The 9,323-nt window shown below is 35.1% G+C and overlaps 1 non-coding gene across 1 annotated transcript; it reads left to right on the top strand.

Moving 5' to 3' along the window:
* Positions 1-2,790: 2,790 nt before the first annotated feature.
* LOC131172258 (small nucleolar RNA R71) lies at positions 2,791-2,897 on the top strand. Its single transcript, XR_009142741.1, has one exon. It is a non-coding gene; the product is annotated as a small nucleolar RNA R71 (small nucleolar RNA).
* Positions 2,898-9,323: the final 6,426 nt, after the last annotated feature.

The raw sequence follows: 9,323 nt of genomic DNA, 5'->3' as shown, positions 1-9,323 counted from the left end.
GGTTAGCCAAGCATATGTCAAATGAAGATCCATAAACAGAAAAGTCATCCATAAAAACCTCCATTATGTCTTCAATGAAATCTGAGAAGATTGCCATCATACACCTTTGAAAAGTGACTGGTGCATTACACAACCCAAATGGCATCCTCCTATAAGCAAAGGTTCCATATGGACAAGTAAAAGTGGTTTTCTCTGATCATTTGGATGGATAGGGATTTGAAAAAAACCTGAATACCCATCTAAATAGCAAAAATAAGAATGCCTAGCCAGTCTTTCTAACATTTGATCAATGAAGGGAAGTGGAAAATGATCTTCTCTAGTGGCTATATTTAATTTTCTGTAATCTATGCACATTCGCCAACTAGTCACTGTTCTTGTGGGAATCAATTCATTATTTTCATTTTTGACCACTGTCATTCCACCCTTTTTTGGGACAACATGTATTGGGCTCACCCAACTACTGTCTGAGATAGGGTATATGATCCCTGCATCAAGCAACTTCAAAATTTCCTTTTTAACAACTTCTTTCATATTTGGGTTTTCCTTTTTAACAACTTCTTTCATATTTGGGTTTTCCTTTTTAACAACTTCTTTCATATTTGGGTTCAACCTTCTCTGATGTTCAATAGATGGCTTACAATTTTCTTCCAAAATAATTATGTGTATGCAAAAGTGTGGGCTTATTCCCTTAATGTCATCTATGGTATATCCTAAAATTTTTCTAAATTGCCTCAACACTCTTAACAACTTATCAACTTCTAAGGTACTCAAGTTTGCATTTACAATTACTGGATAAGTGTTATTAGTGCCAAGAAATTCATACCTGAGCTGAGAAGGAAGTTGCTTAAGTTCTACCTTAGGTGCATCTTCTTCCTTGAATGATGGTTGCTTAGATTTGACTTTTTCCTTTTGTGTAAGTTGAAAAACTGGAGCAGAAATGAATGGTGGACTTCCCTCTAAATGTTGAGCATATGTAGCCACATGAGGGTTGTCATAGTCTATGCCTCCTCCATGAACCAAACAATTTTCAAGTGGATCTTCTGGATATTTCTTTTTGAAGTGTTCTTCAACCAGCTCATCAATGATATCAACTCTCAAGCAAGTATCAGCTTCAGAATGATGCTTCTTCATAGTGTTATTAATATTGAAAACCAACTGATCTTCACCAACTCTAAGAGTCAATTTTTCTCCCTTAACATCAATCAATGCTCCTGCTGTAGCCAGAAAGGGTCTTCCCAAGATAATTGGAATATTAGAATCCTCTTCCATGTCCAAGATGACAAAGTCAACAGGTATATAAAACTTCCCAACCTTCAGAGGCACATTCTCCAAAATCCCTTCAGGATACTTAATTGATCTATCAGCTAACTGAAGAGAAATGTGGGTTGGCTTAAGATCTCCCATATTGAGCTTCTCATAAATGGGGAGGGGCATGAGGCTAACACTAGCCCCTAAATCACATAAAACTTTTGTAGAACATGATTCCCCAATGTGGCATGGAATTGAAAAACTCCCTGGATCCTTGAGCTTTGGAGGAAGTTTCCTTTAGAGGATAGCACTACATTCTTCTGTCAAAGCTACAGTTTCATGGTCTTCAAGTTTCCTCTTGTTTGAGATAATTTCTTTTAAGAATTTTGCATAAGAGGGCATTTATAAAAGAGCATCAATAAAAGGCACATTTATGTATAGCTTCTTTAAAACCTCTAAGAACTTTCCAAATTGCTTATCAAGCTTGGCTTTTTGAAATCTTTGTGGAAAGGGGAGTTGTGGTTTGTAAGGCTCTGGAGGTATGTACTTCTCTTCCTTCTCTTCAATTTTCTCTTTACATTTTTCTGCACTTTCTTGTTTTTCACTTTCTTGTTTTTCACCCTCATCAGTTTCTTTCTCATTTTCTCTCTTATCACTATTTTCACTCTTCTCATTATTTACAACTTTCCCACTTCTTAAAGTAATAGCTTGACACTGCTCTCTTGGATTTTCTGGTTGACTTGGAAGTTTTCCAAAAGACTTGGTACCTGAGGAAGATGCTTGTTGTGCAATCTGATTTTCCAAAGATTCTCATTATGTGTTTGCATCTGTTCTAGCCTTGCTTTCATCTCTCTCATCTCCTCATCATGCTTAGTTTGGTTAGCAAGAATCTGTTGTAATAAAGCTTCTATAGTGGAACTTTGTTCTTGCTGTTTTGGTGGAGGTGCAGGATTCATGTTTCTCTGCTGAAAATTAGGCAATGGTTGCCTGTTTTGCTAATATGGAATTCCTTGTTGCTGTTGTGGTTGAAAATTCTAATTTGGAACTTGACTTTGCTGATTTCCCCATGAAAAGTTGGGATGATTCCTCTAAGTTAGATTATAAGTTTGAGAGTAAGGATTCCCCATTTGTTTGTTTCCATAATTACCAACATATGCAGCTTGCTCTCCATAGTCTACTCCACAGCTGGTAGTTCCCTCTGCATAAGCAACTTGTTGTGAACTTCCAGATGATGATGATGAACATACCAACATACTCAAATCTTCCATCGTCTTAGCCAAGACATTTGTAAGTGCATCAAACTTTGCATTAATCATGTTAAATGGATCAAGGTCGTACATTCCAGTAGCTTGCCTCTTTTGAGTTGGAACTGGTCCTCTTGGACTACTCCAAAGATGAGTGTTCTTTGCAATTTTCTCCAATAGCTCATAAGCTTCATCTTCATGCTTCATAATAAATTCTCCTCCTGTTTGAGCATCAATAATCCCTCTGATTGCAGGAGTGACATTTGTGTAGAAATTCTGGTTTATCATCCATTTTGGAATGGCATGATGTGGGCATTGTCTCTCTAATTCCTTCCATCTCATCCATGATTCATAAAGAGTTTCATCTTCTCTTGGTCTAAAAGCTGTCATTTAATTCCTCAATTCTTGAGTTTTTCCAGGTGAAAAATATTGTGCAAGAAATGCATCAGTGAGTTGCTCCCAATTTGTGATGGAGTCGTGAGGTAAAGAATCAAGCCAATCCAATGCTCTATCTTTCAAAGAGAATGGGAATAGCTTCAATCTTGCTGCATCATCAGATACTCCAGGTTGTTTTTGCATGTCACAGATCATAGCAAATTTCTTTAGATGTGTGTGTGGATTTTCAGAAGGATGTCCCCCAAATTGAAAATTCTGAATCATTTGAAGAACTCCAAAATCCATCTTGTAGCTATTTGCATCAATTCTTGGTCTTGCTATGCTTTCTCATAAGTCATCAAAACGAGGAAAAGCATGATCCATCATACTTCCCCTAGGCACATTAGCATTTACAACCTCTTCACCTTGGGCTACATTTTCATTGTTTCGATCATTTCCAACATTACCGCCACCAATTCTAATTCTTTCATCAGCCATGTCTGCTTCTAATTCAATTTCTCTCAAAGCTTCTTTCCTTTTTCTGGTTTCTTTCTTGTTGGCTTTACAAAATTTCTCAATTTCAGGATTAAACAATAAAGATGTGTCACTTGTGTTTCTAGCTCTTCTCATAAAAGATTAAAAGTACCTAAAAAAGAACAAACAAACACAAAATGAAAAGATAACAAAGATAAAACTATAAATAACTAAAATAATCAAGAATTCAATCTTAAACAAATAACTCCCCGGCAACGGCGCCAAAAACTTGATGTGGCCCAACCGCAAGTGCACGGGTCGTACAAGTAATATAGAAAAGATATTGTTCCCACGAGGAGTTGTGTTAATGATTGAATTTTTGATATAACAAGTTGACTAGATTGAACTATTTTTGAAATTGAAGAAATAAATTGATGGGTATTAGAGTATGAAATCTATATGTGCAAAATTAATAATCTATTCAACTATGTAATGATTTAACTAAATTTGCATCAAATTAAAATAAGCAAATTCAAATATGGAAATATTTAAAATGGCAAGTAATTGAATTCAATTAGAAATTAACAATGATAAAAAAGGCGATTCCGGAGTTCGGGATTTCATATTCAAGCTATTTTGGGATTTTAAATTGGTTATCCAATCTTGTGGAACTTACAGGTTTTAAGGAGATTAATTCTTAAATCCTTTGAATACCCTTTCGAGTGAGACAAAGAGTGCCTTAATCAATCTAATCCTACTTTCGTAGAGTTAGAGTTAATTAAGACCCATTAAGTTCTTTAATTAATCTGTGAATTCTCTTAATCCTTAGTCTATTTCTAGATCTAAGTTAATTAAGTCAAATTTCTTGATTATCTATCACAAGGCTTTCTCCTTTCGGTGCCTCAACCATGGATTAAGAACATCACTTAATAGGATCCTACATTAAGTATGTCATTAAGCACACAAGAAATGAATAAAACTCGTTAAGACCACAAAATATGGATTACCCAATTAAAATCCACAAAATATCTCAAATATTACAACCCTTACTCCAGAATCAAATGAAAACTACTCACTATCCATAATATTTACAAGATATTCTGAGTTTATATGGAAATAGAGCTTTAATCTAAGCTAAGAAACAAAAAGCTCAACACTAGAAATGTAAGAAAAATGTAAGAAAAGAAAGAAATCTCCAAATCTGATTGGAAATGGTGTGGGAGGTGATTGTGACTCTTTAGCTGCTGCCTGCTCCTTTCCCTTTTCTTCCTCTCTTTTCTTTTTTCTTCTAAAATGGGAAATAGAGCTATTTATAACATTTTCTGACATGGAGCCCTAAAATGGTGTGTTTGAGGAGAGATTTTCTGAGGGAATCTTCTGCCAGCTCATTAATGAAATCTTTGTGGGACTGCATAAGTAGACTACATAAGTCATGCAGTCCCTTATGCAGTTTTCGGCTGGTTTCTAGCTCACTTATGCAAAACTGCATGACCAAGCGCATAGGTTATGCATAATTCCGTGAGATTGCATAAGGGAGGCGTGAATCTGCATAAGCTATGCACTCTCCTTATGCACAATTCGGCAGATATTGGAACAGTGTTTCTTCTCCTTATGCAGATCTGCATAACTTATGCGGCAAGTTATGGGCAATTTGGCCAATGCATATTTCAACTTTGAGACTTGTTTTTGACATCTTTGGCTGTAGAGATTACTCCTCAATGGCAGAATTTCTTTTTAGTCCTTCCAAAAACACCATTTTTCCTGCAAAACAAAGTAAGATTTACAAATTAATCCAAAATTGACAATTATGAAAAACTAACTAAATAACTAATGAAATTAGCTAAAAGTGACTAATAATCAAATAAAATGGCTATGAAATTAAACCTAAATGATTATGCAAAATGTATGCATCACCTGTAGCCTGGAAAAATAGGTTAATAGGAGTGAGCGTTCGACTCAGAGAGTAAAATACCAATTTTAAGTACAATTTTTATAGCTATCTAAAGCTAATGCACCTGTGGAATGAAATTCAACATCATCATAATTTTTATACAATTTACATTATAATAGCAAAAAGGTAATTTAGGGCACTCACACACCTAGTAATATTCAGACAGTACATATATGGGAGCTGATCCCCTATACAGCCATCTTAATCTAACCTTTGCCACCGAGTGTCTCTCAAACCTGACTTTCACTTAATAAATCAAATGCGGGGTCCTAGCGAGTGTCTCTCAAGCATCCAATACCATACCACACGTACGGCAACGCACGCACACTGCTCCAAATTACTATAAACAACATCCATGGCACTTCATCAATTATGAATGCAATATAAAACGTGCCTAGTGTTTAACTACATAGATACATATTAATAAGTGATGCATAGACATGCCTGAACATATAATAATATCGAAATTATAATTAAAATTAATATTTTACTCATAGTACACTGAGGACTATTATGGCTGCTGGATGGAGGAAAATAGCTGACATCGATCACCTAAATAATTATATTATAAATTTATTAGTACCAAGTCAAAATAAAACTCTAAAGAGACAACAGATAACTTAATTCATACCGAAAATCTGATAGAATTTTTCCTATACCTGGGACCTACCGAACCTGCTAAAAATGGTTCAAATAGCACTTCTAAACTCAACTCATATCTCATCATCATTATATGGCCCCTCCTAAGCCCTCAAAACCAAACAATACTCAAAATCTTAAAAATTATATTTTAGTCCCTATAATTGACATTTTATAAAAATCCACTCAAACAAGCTCTAAAAATTCTAAAATTTTGCCTTGCGGTCCTTAATAAAGTCATAAAGCTATCACAAAAGTAATTGTAATTTTCTAATCACTCATGAATATTTTATTCAAAAATATTACTTAATTTCATAAGTTTCCAACAGCTAACATATTCTTAATTCAACCAAATTCAATATTCACATATTTAAATCTCCATCCTCAAGCTTCAATCAATCATATAAAATTTAAATATCATAATTTCAAATAATCTTATATGCCCATATGTTAAAAGATAAATAAAATCCATCTATATTTTTCAAAAATATTCTACAATCACTCAAAAATTCAATAAATACCATAGAATATCTCCAAATAATTTTACTTTCATCATATATTTTTCTTAGAATTTTACTCCAATTTTTTTCTGTTTAAGAAACACTGTATTTATGTTCTATAGACAGAGAAATAATGAAAATAATATTACCCAAAGTTTATCTGTGTCTCAAAAATTGATAAGGAAGCCTCTGGAAGTTGAATCATCTCCAAAGCTCAATGAAGCTACCGCCGGAACCACCGCGCACGGTGGTCGGCTGCCGGTCGCTGTCGACATCTGTCGGATCTGATCATACCATCATGTTCCTCTCCTCTCCCTCAGTCCATATGTGGTCTCGGATCGTCAATCCAACTGTCGGATCGTCCTAGATCTGACCAAAAAGCTTAAAATACCCGAAACTTCTCTCCTCCATATCTCACTCATCCGACTTCCATTTGCTTCAAAATTGGTATCAAAAGAAAGCTCTCGGAACAAGTATTCCAACGCCACTTGAATCACCTCGATCGGAAGTCGGATGAAGCCGAAATAACATCGGAAATTTGCTACCCACTGTGCGTGCGTTGATGAGGAAAACTCCTCCATTTGCGCTGCTGTTGGCGCTGATCCGGCCAGCTGGCAGCTCGCCGATCGAAAGAAAAAGGGAGGGAGAGGGAGAGTGATGGGAGAGAGTTTAAAGGGGGGAGGGTGCTGGGTTTTTTTTTTTTTTGAATTTCTGAGAATGAACCTGGACAAACATGTTGTCCAGATTCATTCCTAGAAAAATTTTAAATTTTAAATGTTTAATTTAATTTTTAATTAATTAATTAATTAACTAATTTTTTATTTTTGGGTTGTTACATTCTTCTCCCCTTAAGAAAAATTCGTACTCGAATTTTCAAATAAACAAGGGATAAGGAAAAAGGGCTATTGGGATAGGTGCGAGTATTTACCCCTCCAGCTAAGCAAAGATGGTTAAAATGCTTTATTCTCCAAACTCTTCGTGCAGTATAGATCGCATTCGCTCACTCTCGGATTTTTTTTACTGTAGTACCCTAACTGTCATCATTTTTTTTTTTACTAGAGATGCTCTTTTCTCTTAACTATTCATTGACCATTTTTCTGACACCTCAAGTATTCACTATACCTCTCTGTACTTGACTTTATGTCTCTTAACTTCAATCAACCTTGGCGCTTAACTCTCAACCTTCTGCTTCCCAAGGACATGACTTATGTTCCTTATCCTATAATATTTCATAGGATGGTTCCTGTAGCACCTATCATAGGCATCTTATTCTAAATCTTTACTTGTCCTTTGACTTCAACGGTTAGTACCTATGCATCTTTTTACTCCCATGATACTTCGAATTTTCAATCTCCTTTGTGTCATTACTAAGGTTCTCAAATCAACTCATGTCCATCTTATGTAACTAGTTATGTAGAGCTCCATCTAAGTGTTGAGCGTTCATATTCTATCTATCAATATTAGAAAGTGGATTGGGTCTCTTCTCTGACCTAACAAAAGTTTATGTATTCCTAAGCCACCCAGTTAAAACAACTTATCATATCCTACCATCTTTTCCCAAAAAGGGAGTTCTTTGCTTTCTGCTTGAAACTTCTTATTATTTGAGGTATTTTCCTGAAACATTGGTACTTAGATCGAGACTCCATTATTCTCTTAACCTGCCATTTTACAATAACTTGCCCTAGACATTCTTTAGTGTTCTTCTCATACTATTCCTCTTTGTCTTTTCTTGCCTTGTGCCTTTCCCTTGGCGACATTCATCCCATTAGCATTAATTGTACCCTTTATACTTTTTATTCTCAACTTGATTACTAACTCTGTTACTTCTAGAATTTTAACTCTGCGATTGGTTACCACTAGGATATTCACCATATATGATTCTCCCTGTACTTCCTTCCTAACATGCCCATCAAAATATTATTATTTCCTACAATCCTTGAGCCTATAAGTTCCACCTGAACTGACGAGGTAGTGGTAAATGTGTGTTCTGCCACAATTCTCAACTAGATACTTAGTTCATTCTACTTTATATAACCACATATACTGCCCACAGCTTTCCAAACTTCAGCCTCAACTTTTCCCATTAGCAAAAATTTCATATATTGAAACTCATCCACAATTAATATTTCCTCCAGCTCATAGTTTAAAATAGTTGCAAGCCTTAGTAGCTAACTCAATTTTACTCCTATCACTACTATGATCGTCCTTTCACACTTAACACTAAGTATGCACTTATTGTCATTCTCATATCAGGAAATTGTGTATGAATTGGTGCCTATCAAACTCTCAAATAACTAGGTCTCCTTAACTCAGTCTCTGTTCCTTATATAACCCTCTAGAACCAAAAGCACGAGCTAAATTTGAAAAGAAAAAAAAATATCGTCTTATATTCAACCACGCCTGATTGTCCATATAATAACGTTTAACCTATGTTTCTTGGTATTTCTCTTCAAATTTCATCATCTCCTAGCACAATTGTGCTCTACCTATAAGGTATCATTTGCATGAACCCTTTACCGTACCATTGTCCTTCCTGACATAATATTTTATAATTTATTAACTTTACTTATATTCGACCTATGATTCATATCTATCATAGTTTATATTGTGCCCTTAACTTTTGTTAAATCCTGAAAGATTTCTCTCACTAATAAATTCTTTCAGCACTAATTCCACCCTTATTTATGGTCATTAATTTGATCTTTGAACTTTCTAGTGATTTACAACCACCCATACTTGTCGCTTTTCATTCTACCCCTACTATTGTTCTGTCGTTATTGCTTCACTGCAAAGTGATTCTGTTGATCACACTAAAAATGTTTGCCTGACATTCATAACGAACCTCTAACTACCTTCTCACTATCTCAAAAGTCTAACCTAAAGCCTATGTGT

This window comes from Hevea brasiliensis, chromosome 13 (assembly GCF_030052815.1).
Source record: "Hevea brasiliensis isolate MT/VB/25A 57/8 chromosome 13, ASM3005281v1, whole genome shotgun sequence".
In the NCBI taxonomy this organism is placed as follows: domain Eukaryota; kingdom Viridiplantae; phylum Streptophyta; class Magnoliopsida; order Malpighiales; family Euphorbiaceae; genus Hevea; species Hevea brasiliensis.
This window is presented reverse-complemented; position numbering and strand designations above follow the sequence as displayed.